Raw genomic sequence first — 12080 nt, forward strand, 5'->3', positions numbered from 1 at the left:
AGACACTTAACTGACTGAGCCACCAGATGCTCATTTCAATTTTCTTAATGACTTATAAACCGGAAATAGTTCATAATTATTTATATTCCATATTTTTAATGTGCTTTCAAAATAAGGAAAAGTTAGGTGTAAAATCTTGATATTACTGTGGCACAGAGAAATAAAAAATTTATGTCAGCGAAAAAAAAAATGTATCATCCTCTGAGATATCAACTTGACACCTCGGTTAGAACCAAGTAATTACTGATGACCCAGAAATACATTCCCATTGAATGCTTAAATCCAACATATCTTTACTTGGTTTCAGTAACTGAACTCCAAATGACTTTGGAACTGACACTTATGACTCTGTTTATTTTTCTTTACTTTCCACTGATTTTATGATTTTGTTTTTATTCTTAGTTTGTGCACAGACAAAAGCTATTCTTCTTTGGTTGTAATAAAAATTGAGAATTTGGTATATGATCTAAATTTTCTGATAATCTCTAACAGATTTATAAAGATGTATTCCTTCTTGATTGTGAGAAAAATAATATATGTGTTATTCTAGTCATTTGTTAGTTTTTTAAATTATTTTTTAATTTGGCCTACTTGTGAGTTTATCTTAATTAAGAATTAGATACCTACTAAGAAGGAGAACAGCTCTTTGAAATCTAAACAGATAATACATTATTTTTAAAATTTTGTGTCTACTTTTGACTTGTGGTTTATGTTGTAGAACAAAAGGTATAATTTGACTATGGGTCTCTTTGTAAATAAAGTTTTTACTTGGCATTTTAAGTATGAAATATTTTATTAATTCAGAGGATACAAATTAGATTTTACTATTTCTTAAATTAAACTGTTTTCTGATTATTTTATATATTATATATTTTATAACATATTTATTTATATTTATATATTATTTATATATATATTTATTTATATATTTATATAACATATTTATATAACATAAGTATTTATAATATAATATATTTCTACATTTCACAGAAGAATCCATCTTCAAAAATACTAAGAGAAATCTTTATTATATACATTGCTATGTTAAAACCATTTAAAGAATTCAAAACACATAAATGAGGTGAATTTTGCAAATTATACTACTTCTATATTTTGTATTTAAAAAATAAATGTTAGCTATATGTGTATTGAGTTTCAATACAAAGATATAAACACTTTATGATATTATAAATTATGTCTTTTTATAACATTTAAAATATTTTTATATTTGATAAAATTTGGATTTGTTGTTTCACAAAGAGATAAGGTAATGTGAAATTCCAAACTTCTCATACTGGTTTAAACCTATATAATGTTAGAGAGCATAAAAATGTAACTATTGATTTAATTAAATTTAATAATTCTGACACGCTTTTTATGTAAAGTATAAATATGGTTTATAGTACATCATACTGAATAAAACTTCTTAGATCTTAGATAACTAAAATCCTTCAATTAATACTGAAATTGGTTAATGGACAATCTGAATTCATAGATAATTTTAAAGTGAGAGTAGTGAACCAATCCTTACAGGGCATAATTTTAATTTTATGTAGTTTGCTCCTTATTTGCATGTGATATGGAGTCACTATACTTTGGGTTACAGAAATGAACCTGGTCATTTTGCCACTTCAATAAAACAGAAAAGGGATATATGAAGCTAGGAGTATGTTGTGTGTATTTATGACCGTGATAATCTGCTCAAATTGTGCCTATATATAATAGATATATCTTAGTACAATCTCCTAATTTTCTCTGTTCAATATAAGTTGGTTAAAGTTACAACTGGTTAAAAGTTACAACTAATATGGATTATTGGGACTACACTATGAGTAATAATGATTGAAAAAAACAGTGTGTTATATAAAATTGGGGTTTGGGTTTTCAAGGAAAAAAATAAAGTTTTTTCTTGAAGTATAAATTTGACCCTGAATAAGAAAAAAATATAGAAAAGAAGAGAACATTAGTGTGCATACAAGTAGTAGAAGGCATGAGGGAAATTAATTTTATTTGTTTTGGTTTATAATACCCGACACTGAAAGGAAACTATGAATAGTTTAAATTTTGGCAAAGTGAAATCAGTTTTGATGAGCTTATTCTCCAGATAATTTGAGGAGGTGAAGAAGATTCATGAAAACTTCCCTGTCAGGTATATATCCATGCAAAACATAAATTTCATTCTTTCCTATAAAGTGGATAAATAAGTCTTAGAAACTCGTAAGGGGTAACAAAATATCATTTTTTATCATTGTAAACTTCCCACATAGCAAAGATTCCATACCTTATCAGAAGAATCTTATCTGCATAGAGTTGATTTTAAATTATATAATTAGTTAAAACAAAACAACTGTTTTTATCTTTTATGTTTATTTTAAACATGTTATCAGTTTGATTAAATAGATAACCAGATATAGTTTCTCAGCATCCATGGTCCTATCTTGAGTCATCAAATATGTTTTAATTTTTTGGTTTGCCTCAAATATCAAATCCCAAATTTAGGGAAAAAAAATAATATATTAAGGAAGGGTTCTATAGGTCTTCTAGACAAACACATATATTTGTGGGCTTTTTTAAAGATTTTATTTGAGAGAGAGTATGTGCAAACATGACTGTGAGAGGGAGATAGAGAGAAAGAGAGGAGAAAAGAGAGTGAGCATGAGCAGGCGGAAGGGGCAGAGGAAAAGGGAGAAGCAGACTCTCCACTCACAGGAAGCCAGATGTGGAACTTGATCCCAGAACCCTAGGATCATAACCTGAACTGAAGGCAGACAGCTTAACAGACTGAGGCAATCAGGCACCCTAAACATAAATATTTGTTACTTCACCTTATAAAAAAAGATATGATGGGAACAATGAAGGTTGTTTGCTGTGCTCTATATTTATAATTAGCTTGACAGTAGTATGAAGTCTATAAGGGAATAATGATCAAAGTAGAAGAAACAGGCAGCCTTTCCTAAGTAAACACTACACAAATAAAATATTATTACAACAGGATTTCAGAAATTACACTGTCTATGTTCCTCGAGATTTTTCTATTTCTTCACTATCCACAATATTTTTTTTTTAATCGTGAAACACTGATCAAAATCCTCAGGAGAAACATTGATCAAAATCCTAAAATACTACACACTGAACCCCAATAGAAAATTGATTCTCTCTTCTGATATTCATACTTACTCTAAATCATTTAATAACAAACCAAATAGCTTTCTGCTTCCCAACTGGTGCTTGCCTGAAGACTTGCTATAAACTTTAAGTTAGACTTTCTGTCATCACCAAAAAAGTATGGTCAAAATGTCTGTTGAAAAGACTATATCCCCCCCAAAAAAGCTGAAAAAGTAATTGACATACACAGAAAAGAAGATACTAGCTATCTAGATTACATCTTTAATTATCAATGTAAATAATAAACATAATAGGAAGAACTGACACTGATGTACCAGTTTTATAATTTCTGTGCCTAGATTTCCTCATCTACAAATAGTATCTTCATAAAACCCAAGGTTGTTGTGGGTATAAATTATACTGGAGGTCATATGAAATTATTCATAAATAATTATACTGTATGTCATATAAAATTATTCATATCTATTTCTTTCTTTCCCTCTCTTTCACTCTAATTTAGACTCTACTTCCTTTTTGAAAGAAAGAAAGAAGAAAAAAAGGGAGGGAGGGAAGAAGGAAGGGAGAAAAGGGGAAGAAAGAAAGAAAGAGGCTGTATCTGATGCTTTAAATTTTTAAATTATTGGCCTTTCAGGGATAGATGATTAGAAGGGTCTTCCACGTTGACAATGATTAGACAATATTCATACAATATTTACCTGAAATATTATTGGTATAACTCTAATGTTCTAGTTTTATGTATATATAGGTATTATAGAATGAATGTTTGTGCTCTCTCCCAATTTCATATGATAAATCCCAATGCCTAATGTGATAGTATTTAGAGGTAGTCCTTAGGAAGTAACTATCTCATGGTATGGAGTCCTCATGAATGGGATTAATGCCCTTCTTTGTCCCTTCCTCCAAGTGAGGAGAGGAGTTGAAAGCTGTCTGTGACAGGTCCTCCCCAGATACCAAATATAGAGTGCCCTTATTTTGGACTTCCCAGGCTACATTGTGAGAAATAAATTTCTATCGTTTGTAAGCCACCTAGTCTATGCTATTTTGTTATAGCAGCCTGAATAGACTAAGACAACAACGAAGCACTTTTAACTCTTAGTATAATAGGATATGCTTTTCCAAACAGAAATTAATCATTTTAAATAAAATCTGTTCTTAATAATTCCTCAGAATTGAGAGAAAAATGTTTTGTGGAATCTTCTTACATTTTCCTGGCACTATGGGTATTTACATAGGTTCAATAAAAACCTATCCTCCTTCGGGCACCTGGGTGACTCAGTAGGTTAAGCATCTGACCCTTAATTTTGGCTCAGGTCATGATCTCAGGATCCTGGTATGGAGCCCCATTGGGCTCCTACTCAGCAGGGAGTCTGCTGGAAGATTTTCTTTCTCTCTCTCCCTCTGCCCCTCCCCACTCAGCACACGGGCTCTGTCTAAAATAAATATATAAATCATAAAAAAATCTATCCTCCTTTTTACCAAGTTATATAATTGGACAAATTGACTCATAATCTGACTAGTGATTTTGTACCCAACATTATACATGCAGCATCATATTTCAGAACAAATATCATTTAATAATATATGAAAAACCTTCTCTTAAGAAACAAGGATCTCCCCACTCAAGAGAAAAGAACAGGCAAAGAATTTACCATCTGACCTAGCAAAAAAATTTGACAAAGTATATGAAACATGGGTTATCAAGACACTAAACATCAGGTAATTTTGATGTAAATTAATATCCAGTGGAAGATCATCTACAGCTGCCAGTTTTTCATCCTCTACTTCATCTTCAGTGTCTAATTATTTCTGACGAGGCTCAGTCCAGATCTGAATCTAGCAGTCCGAGTCAATGTTCATTTAGCTTATAGCTTCATTATTTGTATTTAGGAAAGTTGTAGTGATACAAATTTGACTGTGATCCAATGAAGTATATTCAGACAGTTTAAGGTCCAAGGGTGGAAACGTTTTTCATTATAAGCAACAACAAGAAAATTTAAAATAAGATGTGTTTTTAGATAAATAAAAGACATTTATATAGAAATTATTGATATAATTTTGGAATACAGGTGAGGTCTGGAGCCAATGGTCAAGAAAGAATTCTTGAGATGTCTTTGGTGCAAAATAGTGTTTTTATTAAAGCTTGAGGATAGGATCTGTAGGCAGAAAGAGCTGTATTACAGAGTGAGGGGTGATTGATTATGTAGTTGGGAGTTGCCAGTTAGGAAAAAGAGAGGTTCTCAAAATAATTTTTGTATGCTAAAGAGGACCCACAAGATACTGGAGGTCTTGCCATTGTCAAGTTAAGACTTCTTCCCTCTAGTAAAGCATTAACATTAAGATAGTTGGGAGCTTCCTTGAGGAATGTTATACTCTGCCTATCTCAAGTGCTTGTCTATGGGCTCCAGGTTACATGGAAATTTTATTTCACTTAAATTATCTTCTACCTTCTACACACATCACTATGGGTGGGTGCCTGATGTTAGAGCTCCAGAAAATTGAGTCTATGGGTCTCTGAAAGTTAAGCTATTGATAAGAAAGCTTTTTCTTGTAAATCATGAATATATTTGTAAACTGAGGGAGATTCATGTCTTGCTGGAGTGTGATCTCTGTAAGTTAACCATTTGTTTTGCTTTTCCTTAGCTTTGGGAAGCCAGAAGTGCTTGAAGAATGTCATGCATATCCTAAGGGGGGTGGGGGGGTTGTAGGGTGTCATCTGGAGCCTTGTCCTCAGCTTGCCTACTGCTCCCTCATTACAGTTAAGTTCTAGGGGTATTCTCAAGTAGAGGGAAAGAGAGGGAAAGAGAGAAATAGATATGAATAATTTCATATGACATACAGTATAATTTATACCCACAACAACCTTAGCTTTTATTAAGATACCCATTTGCAGATGAGGAAATCCAGGCACAGAAATTATAAAACTGGTACATCAGTGTCAGTTCTTCCTATTATGTTTATTATTTACATTAATAATTAAAGATGTAATCTAGATAGCTAGTATCTTCTTTTCTGTGTATGTCAATTATTTTTTCAGCTAAACAGCTCCCTAAAAACCAATCATTTTTATGTGTTGTATAAGATTTCACTGTGTTTATTTAACAAAATAGCTTGTACAAACAAGGTACACAATGAGCAGTGTTGACTGACTGCAGCCACAAAGAGCCCAATTATATGAGGAGCCAAGAAAAGCCTGGAATATCTAAGAAATGTCATATTTTTGACATGAATTAACATCTTTCCTGATGTTTCTGATTAGAAGGGCAAAGTGTGAATGAGTCATCCGGTAATGGTTATTTTTTGTTTACATCAGTTGCTGCTTTGGAGTTGAACTATAGAAACGGATTATAAGGAAGTATATATCTTAATGCATCAGAATTGTGTTCTCTTGGACAAGCAAAAAAAACCCACTGAAGAATTTTCTTTTCCCCCACCAAAAATATCTTGCATGGTTAATACAAGTTTTTGTACTTCAATTTAATAGTGTTTAATAGAAAAAATTAAAATAATTTTTTAGTTTATTGTAGGTAACACTATATTAGAAGTTATAATGATAATGAAATCCAAAATTATTATTTCAAGATCTAAAATTGACCATAATAAATAGAAAAAAAAACTAGAAGCAAATATTCTACAACTAAACTAATAATGAATAAGGGTAAGATATTGCCACTCTTATGTAGAGAATATGCACATTTTTTTAACTATCCCGCCACCACATCCCATACAATTTACTGTAAAGTCTCCAAAAAAAAAAAAAAGTTGCTATGACTCAGATCCAAGCTAAGATGCATGTCATTAAATGAATTTTAACAGAAAGGTGACAAAGTCTTTCATCAGTAATTACTTTTGAGACTGTCACGATTATTGACAGGCTAAAGGAGTATAATTTAGATCTGTGATGTGGCTATTATTTTTTAAATTGTTCTGCTTTTACACTGAGAACACTGAAAGCTTTGAAACACTCCTTTGTTCTTTGCATTATTGCCTTAAAATTAACATTTCTCTCAAGTATGCAAATACTTTGTGTTGCTAAAGAAACCTGAATTTTGTCAGAGTAAGGTTCAGATCACACCTTATGGAATTTCTAGCTCAATTTCTAGATCAAAATAGCATGGAGAAATTAAGAACAGCTTAGGTCTTTTTGAAGCAAGTTCTAGATAAAATGTTGCTCCTTCAGGAATTAACATTTTTTCAACTGAATAGGTGCTTTTATTTTTAAAAGTGCATTTACAACAAAGAAAAAGTTAAACTGAATCACCTGTTTTCTCAAAACATTAAACAGGAAATACTGTTTACCTCATTATTTTCTATAATAATTATTCAGCCAGAAAGTTTGCTTAGTTGATAAACTAGAAGTCTAAGATTGATTGATTGATAATTGTTAATCTAGAAAGGAAGGGAAACTATCCTTGCTTTGGTAACCATCAAGTGCCAAGTAAAGTGCTAACTGGTTATCCTGAGATGTCATCAAGAATGATAACCCAGTTTAGTTTGACCTGGATGATTTGCTGTTCATCTAATCATCCAGGGACCTACAGAGAACATCATAACAGTGTTGTGTGTTCTTGCTGAAGAGTTAGGTCCTTGTCTATTCCCTTTCCCCTAAGCCCTACACCACTAAAAGAAGGAAAAAGAAGAAGAAGAAGAAGAAGAAGAAGAAGAAGAAGAAGAAGAAGAAGAAGAAGAAGAAGAAGAAGAAGAAGAAGAAGAAGAAGAAGAAGAAGAAGAAGAAGAAGAAGGAGAAGAAGAAGAAGAAGAAGAAGAAGAAGAAGAAGAAGAAGAAGAAGAAGAAGAAGAAGAAGAAGAAGAAGAAGAAGAAGAAGAAGAAGGAGAAGAAGAAGAAGAAGAAGAAGAAGAAAAAGAAGGAGGAGGAGGAGGAGGAGGAGGAGGAAGAGGAGGAGGAAAGAGAAGAAAGAAAAAAACTATATGGGTGTGGATCTGAGGACCTGAGGATCTCCTTTTCAGGGAGAAAGGAGAAAGAAAAGGAGAAAAAGAGGATAAGCCAGAACAAACAAACAAACAAACAGGGCCCTGACTGGATTCAGAAACTATTTGATTTTAATAGTTCCCGTCTTACACAGTAGTGGTTCACAGGGAATGGGGTGTTTTCATATATAAAAACATCAGAAATGACTATGCATTTCTTCCTCTAGTGTAACGTGGCATATACCTCAATGGAAGAAAACCTTTTAACCAAAAGACAAAAATAAAGGGACACTGCAGTACATTTCTGGTGCACTGCAGAACATTTTGCCTCAATCCTTTACACTTGTTCACATACTTGTTCTCCTCATTTTCTTTTTATTCCATTCATAACATGGCCACTCATTCAATTAGCACGACTTAATTACTAGTGGTAACATCAGCTGTTTTTCTTTGCCCATTATCTATACCCTCCTACCTGGGTGATGACGTCTTGATTTTCCTTCAGGAAAATCACCCCTTTTCTTACTTAAACACAGTGATCCAGAAGGCCTTGACCCTACCTCCTTTTTCCAGTGGTAGGCACATGATCCTACCTCATATTCCACTTATCTTGGTCAAAGTGTTTAATTTCAAATTGCCTATGGATCAACAAAAGAGTTTCATTTATTTTAAAGATTTTTTTTATTTATTTGACAGAGCGAGAGAACATGAGCTGGGGGAGCAACAGGCAGAGGGAAAGGGAAAAGCAGGTTCCCTGCTGAACAGAAAGCCCAGTATGGGGCTGGATCCCAGGATTCTGGGATCATTACCTAAACTGAAGGCAGATGCTTAACTAACTGAGCTAGCCAGATACCCCAAAATGTTTTAAATTATATGACAGAACACATTCTTGTTTCTTTTTTTCCCCTAACATTTTTGAGCTTTCTGTCAATTGCAGCCTCAAAATTCTGACCAATAAAAATGCCTATGTTGTGGCATATATCATGCTAATTTTCCTGCTTCCCTTTTTACATATTAGTTTCCAAAGCTACTTATATGTGGATTTGAAAAATGGAATCATCTACTACTCTAAAACAAATTGCATATATATTTTGATACATATTTCATACACACTGTTTTTGTTTGTTTGTTTGTTTAAGTAGGCTCCACACCCAACATGGAGCCCAACATGCGGTTTAAATTCATGACCCTGAGATCAAGACCTGAACTGAGATCAACGGTCAGATGTTCAACCAACTGAGCAATCCAGGTACCTCTTATACACAGTTTTAATTTGTCCATTCTTTTTGACTGTTATAATCAAAATTATTTCATAATGACATCAGCTATTTAATAAAGTGGTTTGGGAATACAGTGGGCAAAGTTTCTGTAAGCATGTTATTTTTGCTTTTTGCTTCCTGAACTTGAGTTGCCATCATCATTTATCCTCTCCCACCCCCCTGACTACTCACCCCATTTATATCCTGGGCTGGCCAATGGGAATCTCTTAAGGTTCTGTGATTTGTTCATACCGTGTATATATTTATGGTTAATTAATTTCAGCAATTTTATTTAAAGCAGAAATCAAAAAATTCTCATTTTAATTAAAAAAAACAAAGTATTACAAAGTTATTATAATTATTACTAACTATCTTATGGAAGAATTTTAGGATCACAAGTTGGGATAGAAATGAGTTATAAATAAGACCCTGCATGGCTTTTATCTGTTGGATCTTCTCTGTTGAAACTGCTCTCATATTCCATACTGGCCAGAGATCAAACTCATGTAAATCTTATGTAGTAATAGGGGATACAAAAGAGGAAAAGCACTTGGCATTCATATTCCTCACTCAGTCCTCTTCCCCAATCTAAAGAGAACATAGACAAACATGTGCTTGCACTGTGGTGTTTCCATTTATTTCAGAGGAGGCATTATAACCTTTCCATTGTGCTTATTCCCTTAACAACTATTTCCACTTCTTGACTGAATTGATGTCTCAAGTACTGCAAGAAACTTAACATTTGTTCTCCTTTTCAAAATCTTTAAAACTCCACACCCTTCTTCTCTCTTTATATGTCCTACCAACTGTTTCCTTAAATGAGCCTTAGTATTTCCCAGCACAGTTAAGAGCCAGCAGGATGCTGTTTTGTATGAGGTGAGGGGAGGGAGTGGAGCAGTTCATACTTCCCCTAAGTATATTAACTGGAAAGCTCTTCCACTCAAGTGATGTACTGAGGCACTTCAACCACTGCTCCTCTGACCCTGACACTTCAAGTGGAAGCTCGGCTCAGTTCCTATTAAGAGAGACACATAAAGCTGCCATTGTCACAAATTCAGCCTGTAATGGATAAAGTGGTAATTAAATTAAGATGGCTGTTGGGGAGAGAGGTTGCTTTATAACAAAATCTAACACGACAAAATTCACTTTCCCACTTTCCATCTCTACCAATTAATGCAACTCGGGATCTAGTTATTTATATTCAGCCTTCCAAGTCACCTTGCTGTGAGAGTTGTCTCCATTGCTATAAAGTTTGCCAGAAAGAAAATATATACATATGTATATATATATATATATATATATATATATATATATATATGTATATATTTCATAAGCCTACATTAGGAGTTTAAGTGGTCTTAGAAAAATAACTTGTCAGCAAAGAAGGAATGCTTGGAGTGAGCTCTGAAAGGAATACCAACAAGGGGGAATAGGGAATAACCAAACACTAAATTGCAGATCAATTATCTTCAGCTTTGTTTTGTTATTGAGTTAATCTCATACAAAAAGATCCAAGGATGGTCACAGAGAAACCAACAACTAAATGTCTTTAACAGATTTATCATTAGATCCAAGTTTGCTCAAACCATGCATAAGACCAATCAACAAGACTGCATATTAAAATCCCATGAGGAAGATTTAAAAATTTTTGTTACTTGGACTCCACCCCTAGAGTTTCAGATCTAATTGGGTTTGTGGGAAGCCTTTGTAATGGGGTTTTAAAAAAAACTCCACAGATCACTTTCACGTAAAGCAGAAGCTAAGACCCACTACACAGTTGAATTTCTTGCTTGTTTCCTCTTTGTAGCTGTTATTTTGTCTGGTTGTCAAACAGATTTAATGTATGTAGCTTTAAGCCTATAGGAGCTTAAAGATGGAGGGACTTCATATAGAAACTACACAAATGCTTTTCTGACTAAAACTTCTGGATTTTTTTTTTGTAGACCCTGAAAGAGTCATCTTTATTTCCTCTTTCAACTTACATTTAGGACTTGCATACCCTACATGAAAGAAAGCCCTGACTGATGTGGCAGATTCAGTATTTCCAGCCAATCCCTAAGATCTGGCTTCTGATTTGCTGAGCTCCTCAACAAACTGAAATCAGGAAATTTTTGATGATGAAAAGGAACTTTCTTGATCCAGCACATAAGTCTCAGTTTGGAATCCACCATCTACAAATAAGAAGTGAGTTGCAAGTAATTTGCATCAAGAAAAACAGATAAAAGTGGGTTCTTATTAAACATGAGAGAATAAACATACATATTCACCCCACTTTACTCTTCAATTCTCATGAAAACAAGTGTAAAGTGAGTTTTTTTTTAAAAGAAATATCATACAAGGACAATTAAAGTCAAAAAGAAAAAAAAAATATGGGAATATAAAACAGATGGATAGTGGTAACAAATTTAGAAGACCAGAGAAAGCTGAAATTTAAATAACCACAGAGGAAGACAGAGAACCACCTGCTTTGCATTGCATTATCCTAGAAATGTGCAAGAATTTGCTGAACTACAGACCTCTGTAAATGTGGTTAGATGGAGCTAAAAACAGGAGGATAATTTGAAAATCTGCTAAGTGTTTGGACACGTTGATCTTCATCCACCTGACTCAGATTGGCAATGACCATTTCTTGCATTAGAAAATCACTGAAGGTTTATCACCTGTAGAATTAAAAATATAGTACTTTCAACTAGAAGAACACAGACACAGAAGAGGGTAATTCCAACAAAAACAAAGCACAGCTAGATAAGAAACCAAGTATATTCCATT

General features: G+C 33.3%; 1 pseudogene; it reads left to right on the plus strand.

Moving 5' to 3' along the window:
• Positions 1–12080, plus strand: part of LOC131839370 (AP-5 complex subunit mu-1-like) — a 56624-nt pseudogene that overhangs the window by 6921 nt on the left and 37623 nt on the right.

Source organism: Mustela lutreola, chromosome 1 (genome assembly GCF_030435805.1).
Source record: "Mustela lutreola isolate mMusLut2 chromosome 1, mMusLut2.pri, whole genome shotgun sequence".
Taxonomy (NCBI): domain Eukaryota; kingdom Metazoa; phylum Chordata; class Mammalia; order Carnivora; family Mustelidae; genus Mustela; species Mustela lutreola.